The following is a 10,240-nucleotide window of genomic DNA, read 5'->3' as shown; positions in this document are numbered from 1 at the left end:
ACTTGCTCATCCACATTCATCTATTGCCACTATTCATACTAGTCAGGACATGTAAATAGCCTAGATGTGCATCAGCTAATGGATGAATAATGAAAACATGGCACATTTACACAATGGAATATTCATCTGTTGAGAAAAACAAAATTGTGAAGTTTGCAGGTAATGAATGGAACTGGAAACAACCATTCTGAATGAGGTGACCCAGACCCCAAAAGACAAACATCATGTGTTTTCTCTCATATGTTGATGTTTGCTTGAATCTTCAGATATGTGTGTTCCATTTGGAATACCCATAGAGGCTGAAACATTAGTAAGGAGACACGGGAGGATTTCAAGGAAAAGTAGAAAAAAATTAGTAGTATAAAAGGCTAAAGGGGGAATAGTGGAACGGGAAGGGTTAAGTGGTGTGGAAGATGGGAGAGTCGAGTGGATGAGGGAAGATGTGGAGGGATAACCAACATGAAAGACCTTTTGAAAAAGACATGTGGAAGCCTACCACTGTAGAAGCTTCCTAACACCACACACACACACACACACACACACACACACACACACACACACACACACACGATCTAAATGGAGTTTCACTGTAACAGTGCAACAGGATCCCTATTAGATACCACAGTGTAACAAATAAAAAACCCTGCCCCGAGAATGGATGACCTCTTTTGGAGTTGTTGGCCAGTGGGGTCCTAGAGACTCTCAAACATCACAGGCTGTTGTCAATGCTTGTGGTTACCCCACCAAACTTGGTGGTAAGACCCTGGTGCTGAGGGCACCACATACTTGAGTCATGGAATATAGAGGAACCAATCTAGCACTCACCTGGAAGCTTCATTCCCACTGGCTAGCTTTCAACGTGCTGGAAAGGGCTACACACATTATTGGAGGACAAAGTAGTCACTGGTCTTACTCAGCTGGGAACCCTGTGGCTACAACAGCGACAGGCCTGGCAGGATACGCCTGCTGGTGCAGTAGTGGCACAAATGTCGCAGGAGTAACCAACCACTTCCCGCTTGGATTTAAGACCCACTCCGCAAGTTGAAAACTATACCTGGTACCGTTATCAGGACCTGTGGCCAGGCAGGTCCTAGGCTTCAGGGGAGAACCCACTATCATTACTCTTATAAAGGGGCATAGTATTCAACAGATTCTTAAGGATTTATCACTATACTTACTTATTAGGGATCTCTCAACTCTATCATTCTTTTTGACATAGACACAGATTAACACAGAGACACACAGCCGGTAAAGGTACAGAGAACAAGAGCCTGGTGGACGCTCAGCCCTAAAGGGGACATCTATATCATACCCTCTTCTGCTAAGGGTTAGGGGTCATTGTGGAAGAGGGTTGAGAAAGATTGCAAAAGCCAGAGTCAGCGATGAGTACACGTTTTCTGGACACAGTCGGGCCATTGCACATATGAAGTCACAGCATTTGTGAGAGCATGCAAGTCACAAGTGCAAGCTCTAGCCAGGCAAAAATCCCAGCATGCTGAGGGAAAGTGGCACGAAGTCCCACTTCTGACTAAGGAGATATTGGCTATTGGTAGCTGCTGGGAGAGGGAGTCAGTTTTCTTTAAGGGTGTGGCCGCTGGTAGGTTGACCGTGCTCCAGTGAAAGGCCATCCATCCAAGAATGTATGGGCGCCACGAATTGTACTTGATAGGCTTAAAAACAAAAGAAAAGGGCACAAAGTCAGGTGTGGAGGCGGGGGGGCGGGGAGGGGCTGGATCTAAGAGTAGCTGGGGAAAGAGTGAATATGACCAAAATAAGTAGTATGCAATTCTTAAAGAACCAATAAAATATGATAAAAAAAAAACCTAGTAAGATGAAAAAGTAAAAACAAACAAAAAACCAATAGGTTAAAAAACTTTCAAACTGTACTTCAAAATCGAGAAGGGAAGAAAAACCAACATAAAACCTCATGTCCTAAGCCCCACATGGGTATTGGGCAACATTATTCTAGATATTGGTTTGGTCCTTTTGTGTGTGTGTGTGTGGGGGGTTTCGAGACAGGATTCCTTGGTGTAACAATCCTGACTGTCCTGGAACTTGCTCTGGAGACCAGGCTGGCCTTGAACTCATAGAGATCCTCCTGCCTCTGCCTCCCAAGTGCTGGGATTAAAGACGTGCACCAGCACCGCCCGGCTCTAGACATGTGTATAGACATAATACGGAAGGAAGAGAGGATGAGAATGAAAAGATGAGCATGAGGGTAGGAGGGAGGCAAGAAGGACAGGGGGAAGGGAGGAAGGAAAAGAACAATAGCACTCAAAGATCATACTGAGTGTGCTGGTTTAAAATTAAATGTGTGAAACTTATTCTCACTCAAATCTAATACAAGATAAACAAATTTGAGTGGACTAAAACAGTTACTCACTTTACACAGGTTTGTTACCCAATTGCACACCTGTCCCAAGATGTCCCCAAGACGATGGACACTAAGAGATGTCAGTCCTCTCCCTTCTTGATTTGCATGTTCTGTTGATCTTAGCACTTTCTCTGGTCAGAAGGATTTGGAACTCCAGTCCCTCCTGCTTCTTCCATGCCCGCACCCAACACACTGCTTCAATGGACTTGGCATCAATGCCCAGCTCTGCCATGCCCCTCCCCTTGGACGTGTCATCCTGGTCTTGGTTCATTTGAAGGCACTGTCACCATCCTGACCTTGACTTTCCCTGTCTGAGTTCTTTGGGTCTCTCTTAGTTGTCCAGCTCTGCTTCGTAGATGGGAGGTGTAATGCCTGTTCCATGTCCAGCTGCCCCCGGCAAATCAGAGCAGCTTGGAGATCCTGAGAAGCATTTGCCAGATCTAGAGACAGTGCTCAGGAGAGCCACAGGAGCCTGGGGAGCCTGGGCTTGGGCATTGGCACCTGGAGGAGAGACTCTGCGTGTGAGCCTTCTGAGGAGTTAGAGCAGCCTGAACAGGGCTCGGGAGATGGCTGGGCAGGTGTGGTGCCTCTCTCCCAGCTTCAGGGGTCTGAGGAGGAAATTAGTGAGACAGGCTGCTGGTCCTCTGGGCTTAGATTTTTCTGGAGCCCAAGAACTAAGAACCAGACACCAGTGCTTCATGTCCTTTCACTAGGAAACAGAAAACAGACAAAACCAAAACGTAGAGATTTTCCTTTCTCCTGGCAAAACTAATTCCAATGTGAGCAGTGTGAGCTGTCATGGTGCTCACTAGGCCATCATGGACCAGAATTCTCCTATTTCCATCTCATAATCCTACTCATAAAGCTCACAAGAGCAGGGAAAGGAGGGTAACCCAAGAACAGTGTCTTCCACAGACTTCTCAAAGAACCATTACTTTAACATCCAAAGAATGATGGGAAATGTAGTTTTTATGCTCAGTCAAAAGCCAGAGAGCAGCTCTATCATCACACTAACCCATATTTGCTCACCACAGCTTGTCTACAATGACAACAGTCACATTCATTTGCTTAGAGACATCAGCTTGAAGTCCACGATGGGCCAGGAACATAGCTCCCTGCAGGGTATCCCCTGGTGAGAACACACAAAGGGAGACTCTTCCTGGCTTATTTAGGGAGAATTCCCTGGGCACAAGCACTGATTACCTACTACTTTCTTAACCCCACAATACCCTGGGAGTAGACCCTGCCTCCCCATCGGACAGATGAGTAATAGCGGCTCTGAGAGGCTGTAGATCTGTTCCTGGCTCCACCATTATGTAACAGGGGAGACTTCATATTCATGATGACCCACTCTAGAACTCTGGACATTAACAAGTGCACTACACTCTACACTAGTGGTTACATCCTGTGCCCCCCACCACCGAAAACTTTATAAAATCCATTGTCTGAGTTCTGGTTCCCAGAGTTTTTCAGCTATCAGTGTGTCTGCATTATAGTTTAGCCCTCATAACTACTAGAGATGGAGCTGTCTTTCTCTGTATTTAAGTCAGAGAGCTATTACCCAGAGAGGTAGACTCAGTTGCCCAAAGTCACATAGCAAGTCCACAGTCGGCTCTACAGCCATGTCTGACCCTGAACTCTTGACCCTCCTACCTCCATTACCAATATGTGCCACCACCCCTGGTTTATGTAGTACTGGGGACTGGACCCAAGGCCTCATACATGCTGGCCAGCATTCTACAAACTAAGCTATATCCCCAGTCCCACACTATATTTAGTGTAAGATGACCATAGAATGGGCTTAACCTTAAGTTCAATAGAAATCCTATTCAGTGGGTGGCTCCTCAATGGGCTCACAAGCCACATGGGTGCTTATGGTTCTTGGAAATCCACAGGGACTTGTTTCTCAGACCAGGGAACCAAGCATTCTCCTTGGCATGGGAAAGTGGCTTTCTCAACTCCTGTCACACCCAATGCTGTTTTAATTTGCTTTCAGGAAATCACTGCTTAAGCAAATGTGCCTGCTTTAGTCAGGCTGTTTAAGGGAACAGACCTGACAGAATGAATATATATAATATATATTATGAATATGTATATATATTAAAAGGAGATTTATTACACTGGCTTACAGGATACGGTCCTGGTAGTCCACCAATGACTGTCCCAAGACTGAAAGGCTAAGAATCTGGTAGATGCTCAGTCCAGAAGGCTGGATGTCTCTGCAGTCCCTATCTAATGTTGGGATTCTGGAGGATTCTTAAAGAACTGCTGGTCTTCAGCCTGTTATAATCTCAAGGAACTTGGCTCTGGTATCGGTGAAGGATTACTGCAGCAACAGCATGCACGGGGTTGTCAGTGAGAGTGAGGGCAAGCAGGCAAAAAAGCCATTTCCCTCTTCCATGTCCTATATCTGGTATGCCACCAGAAGGTGCCACTTGCACCTGGTCTAATAATCTGATCAAGAAAAATCCCTCACAGGAGTGCCCAGCGCCTTGCATTTTTGTTCATTTCAAATGCAGTCAAATTGGCGATGAGAATTAGCCATTATGGTATTTGTCTACTCTCAAATCATCACAAGGAAGTGAGGTCGATGCTACAAAACTCGGCTTTGAAGTGGTTGATATCAGCATTGACCTACTCAGGACAAATGGCATCCTGGCCCTGGGCAGCCCCGTGTGCTGATGGGAATCAGTTCTCCTGGCCCTCTGCACTTGCTTGACTCCTCCACAGCATGGGTGACGGAGTGTAACTTACAGGCTGTCTATCTGCTTTCCTCCCAAGAGCCGCAGACTCGATGGGTTCAGCTCACAACCACGTGCACAAACACAGACTCACACACGGAAGCCCTGGGAGAGTGCGTTGGGTTTGTGTCCGTCTGAAAATGAGAGTGCTTGAAAGTCTCACTCTTGGGGATTTGAGCATTTCTTTTCCAAAAACACAGCACTCTGGGGAGAAGCAGACTCACCACTAGCATGCCAGGTCCTGCTTCTGAGTTGAAGGGATCAGGACCAAGAGGGCACTGAGTGCCTGCTCTCCTTTTTCTCATCCTCTGATGCCACCTGTATGAGGAGAGACTGTGCCCAAGCCACTCTGTCCCCTCTGCAGGGAGTTCACCATGGACCTGCTCTCCCTCACAGCACTATCATGGTTTCACAGAGCAGAGGTGGGAGCCCTGCCCTCCCTTAGCCAGATGGAAGGTTGGAGCAGGCTTTTTTGGGGGGTAGGGGGAACCAACCAGCTCCCAAATCGTGACACAGAGACTTATTATTTGCTATGAATGCTCGGCCTTAGCTTACACTCATTTCTGGCTAGCTTTTTTTTCTTTAACTTAAATTAACCTGTTTCTCTTCATCTACGTTTTGCTTTGGGGGTTTTTCCCTTCTTGCTTTCTTTCTGCACGTCTTACTTCCCTGCTGTCTCTCTGTCTGGCTGGTGGCTGCCTGGCTTCTGGCCCCAGGTGTATTCTCCTTGTTCTCTTCTCCTTTCTTCTCTCTCATTCTAGATTTCTTCTTCTATTTCTTCTCTCTGCCCGCCAGCCCCGCCTATCCCTCTCCTGCCTAGCTATTGGCTGTTCAGCTCTTTACTAGACCAATCAGATGCCTTAGGCAGGCAAGGTGAAAGAGCAACACATCTTTTCATAATTAAACAAATGCAGCAGAAACAAATGGAACAGACCTTCACATAAAGTAGTATTCCACAGCATAAACAAATGTAACACATCTTTGCCTAGTTAAATATTCTACAACATAAGGTACTACTTTGTACCTTAGCTGCCACCAAAGTCCCATGTGAAGGGTTGGCCCCCAGCTTATGGTGCTGCTGGGAGGTAACCGGACCTTCAAGAGGTTAAGACCTAGTGGAAGGATGTTAAGTCATCAGGGTCAAGGCCTTGAGGAAGAGAATAAGAAGGACCTTATCTCCTTCGTGTCCCTCTCTTGCTTCCTGGATTTCATGAGGGGAGCATGTGTTCCTCCAACAGCTTCCTGCCATGGTGAGCTGCCTTGCAACAGGGCTGAGCAGCCACAGACGGAAACCTCTGACACCAAAACAAAGCCTTCCTTCTGTAAGTCTGCTGCTCTCCAGATGTGGGAGTGGGGTCTTCAGGCCTCATTATCTTGTCCCCCCTGCTCCCAACCTGAAGGCAACAGCTCCAAGGCAGGATGGCCAGAAGCTTTCATGAGAGAGGTCTGGTGCCCTCCCGACAGATACACAATGGGGCTGTCCACACGGAAGTGGTCACAATGCGGTGGAACTCAGGACAGCCACAGACTGCAGAGACTCACCTCACCTATACAGTCCCACATAGGACGGGTCCACAGTTCTGCTCCGAACCCATGGTTGTCCTCTGCAAAAGGAGGCCCTCAGCCTCTCACAACAGAGCCCAGAGTGGCTCTGGACACTCCCTTCTGATGGCTTCTTTCTGGCTGTCATTCTCCACGGGCTGGGTGCTCTGACTCTTGAGAGTATCACCTCGGTGTCACATCCTTCCATCTCGGTGATGCTCATGTCCGGTCAGGGGAACAGGCCAGCATGCAGGCCAAGGTAACGCAGCACAAGAGCACTGTGATGGGGAGAAGTGTCCTGGTGGGGTCTTCAGGGTGGCCCCAGGGATGCTTTTCATCACCCCATGCTAGCACAGATCACCTTGTTGGAGGCCTTCTTTGCTGCCACTTGAGGTTCTGCACAAGCCACTCGGTCCCATTTGCTGAACTTTTCCTCTGAGCACCATTGACTTCTTTCATTCCTCACCAGTGGTCTGCATAGCACAGGACTCAGAAGCTGCAGAGACTTCAGCAACAAAAGGGTTTCTGCAGTCTACGATGTGTTTTCCCTATTTCTCTTCCGTCTTTCCTTTTTTTCCTTTCGTGTGTGTGTATGTGTGTTGTGGTGGCATTGTATGTGCATGAATGTGGATTAGTGTGTGCATCTGTGTGTGAGCCTACAGAAGCTAGAGGAGGATTTGGGGTGTTCTATTCTGTTGCCCTCCCTCTTATTCCCGTGAGACAAAGCACCCCTCAGCAGCAACTGTTGTATGGTCTGAGGTGGCCATTTCTTCTGTCTCCAGCAGGTGGCGACAAAGCACAGAGGCAAGTGTGCCCCTTCCCAGGTATGCTTGTTTTGCCTGAAGACGTAACAGGCAACCCACTGGGTCATGGGAGACGCCTCTTTCCAGGATCCAAGCAGAGGTTGCAAATGGGGAGAGACCCTGGGCTAACAGGAATCTGCAAAGAAAGTCTGCAGCCACTCCGAGACAGTTGTTTCCCTGTGACTCTGGGTCTTGGGATGGTTCAGATCCACTCCAGAGCTCTCAGCCCCTAGTGAGTAAGTGACCTGGAAGTTACCAGCTGCAGAGCAAAACCAACCAACAAACAAATGAAAAACTGTCTCTGATCATGACGTTAATAAGAGGCCAAACTGGGACCAAACCCAGGCTTAGCTGTACCCCAAATGTGTGATCTCGTCAGCAAGCCATGGTCCTGGTTCGACCTAAGCCCATGCAGTCGTGTAATCAGAATCGAAGGAGCTTTGTTACAAGGAGATTCTCCTCGAATGGGAGACAGATGGTGTGAGCCCCAACATCCTTTAGGGTGAGAAGGACTCTGCCCAGCTCAGGGGCAGTGGAAGCCCAAGAAAGAATTACAATAAAATACTGTTTTCAAATATAGACCTGGTCCTATGTGCATCTGACTCACTCAAAGATCTGCAGAGAATAGCTGGCCCTCTGTATCTATAACTGCCACAGAGCCTGGAACAACTTAATCCTTGAGGAATAGTTGACAAAGGGATGAAGAAGAAGCCAAGAACTGAGGACAGAAGCCAGGTGGGTCAAGGCAGGCTTTTCAGGTGTGTGGAGACATGGCGGACCTTGGAGGGTGAGCTATAAGTTTACCAGGTGGAAAGAGAGCTAAAGGCACTCCAGCTACACACGGAGGAAGGACAGGGTGCATCTTCTACTACGTTCAATGTGCATCTAATAACTGCCCCCCGCCCCCACGTGCACTCTACACTCAAGGCATGAGGGGCAGGGAGGGAAAGAGGGAGGGAGGGAAGGGGAGGAAGAGGGAAGGGGAGGGGGAGTGCTCCACCTTTACTGACTCCCTTCCTCAGCCGTTTGTCAATCAGGCTGAGGTGTTGGGGCTTTGGGCAACATATTCCCCACTGATCCTAAGTACTGAGATGTCCCACCCATACTCTGATTTGCTTGATGGTCCACTCATGGCCATAGAGACCTCAGTTGCTCTTGACAGCCCAGATACTATGCCACAGTTGGGATCCTGAAATATCCCCCAAAACTGATGCCTGCGACACCATTGAGGGGTTGCAGGAACTTCTGTTTGTTGGGGTTTTTTGAGACAAGTTCTACCATGTAGATCAGGCTGGCCTAGAGCTCAGAGAAAGCCAGAGGAAGCTGGCTTAGAGTTTCTTCTGCCTCCCAACCGCTTAGAAGTTATAGATCCTTTAAGAGACGGTACCTGTCTTAGTTAGAGTTTCTGTTGCTGTGAAGAGACACCATGACCATGGCAACTCTTATAAGGAAAACATTTAATCGGGATGACTTGCTCACTGTTCAGAGGTTCAGGCCATTATCATCATGGTGGGGAGCACGGTGGTGTGCAGGCAGACATAGTGCTGGAGAAGTAGCTGAGAGTCCTACATCATTTAGGCAACAAGAAATGGTCTGTGACACTGAGCGAAGCTTAAGTAAAAGAGACCTCAAAGCCCACCCCCATAGTGACACACCTACTCCAACAAGGCCACACCTCCCAATAGCGCCACTCCCTTTGGGGTCCATTTTCTTTCAAACCACCATAGAATCTAAAGGGAGGAAATTAAGTTATCAGGGGGTGTGCACAGTCTCTTCCTGCCCATCTCTGCCTCTCTGCTTCCCAGCTGCCAGGCCCTTCATGATGTACCCAGTTACCACAGGTCCAAAGGTAGTCGAACCAAGTGACCACGAGCTGAAATATTGCAAACTACAAACTAAACAAAAACTTTCCTGCTTATAAGTTTATTTATCTCAGGTATTTTGTCATAGTACCAGAAAGCTAATACAGCCATCTTAGTTCCCGACACAGTCTCTTCTGTTGTGGTGGCCTTGGTCTTCCTTCTTTCTAAGTTAATGCCACAATGGAAAGCATAAGAGCTATCCTAGTGTTTGGGAGGCAGAGGCAGGAGGATCAGTTCAAAGTCGTCTTTGGCTACACAGTGAGTTCAGGCCAGCTTAGGCTACACAAGATTCTGTCTTAAAAAAGAAAAAAGAAAAACACAATGAAGAATAAAGGGGGTAGTGTAGGAGCCAGTGCTCTCCAAGTTCAAGTCTCAGCTCCACCATCTACTACTGGCTGCGAGGATATGGGGATATTTAATCCTCTGCGATCACATTCCTCATGTTATACACAGTGATGCTGATCATAAGAACAGGGGCTCACAGCACTGACAGAGGGCTGACTTAACTCGCTGCAGCTCCCGGGCAGCTGCCTCTGGGATGGACCATCTTCTTCAGACTGCTTGCTTGAGGAGGGCAGAGACTGTTCTTTCCATCCATTCCTCTGTCTTGGAATGTTCTCCAATCTGTATTCTTCCTCTTCCTCCTCCTCCTCCTCCTCCTCCTCTTCTCTCCCTTCCCAGCAGGTGCCCTCAGCATTTGCCTGATCTGCTGCTCTGTCACCCCAGCTGCCACACACATCCCAACATCCGTGGCATGAATGACTCTTTGCTCTAAGATGACAGTGGTGCATATTGGAAATGACATACCGGAGAGATGTTATGGAAGAGACAGAAAAGGGTCTGATACTTTGTCTGCAGATGACTAGACGGAGGAGCAATACAAGAACATGTACTATGGGTGGAGAAGTCACACAGAGT

The sequence above is a fragment of the Peromyscus californicus genome, unplaced genomic scaffold (genome assembly GCF_007827085.1).
Source record: "Peromyscus californicus insignis strain IS unplaced genomic scaffold, ASM782708v3 Scaffold_6__1_contigs__length_162567912, whole genome shotgun sequence".
NCBI lineage: Eukaryota > Metazoa > Chordata > Mammalia > Rodentia > Cricetidae > Peromyscus > Peromyscus californicus.
The sequence above is the reverse complement of the archived record's forward strand: the minus strand, read 5'-3'. Positions refer to the sequence as shown.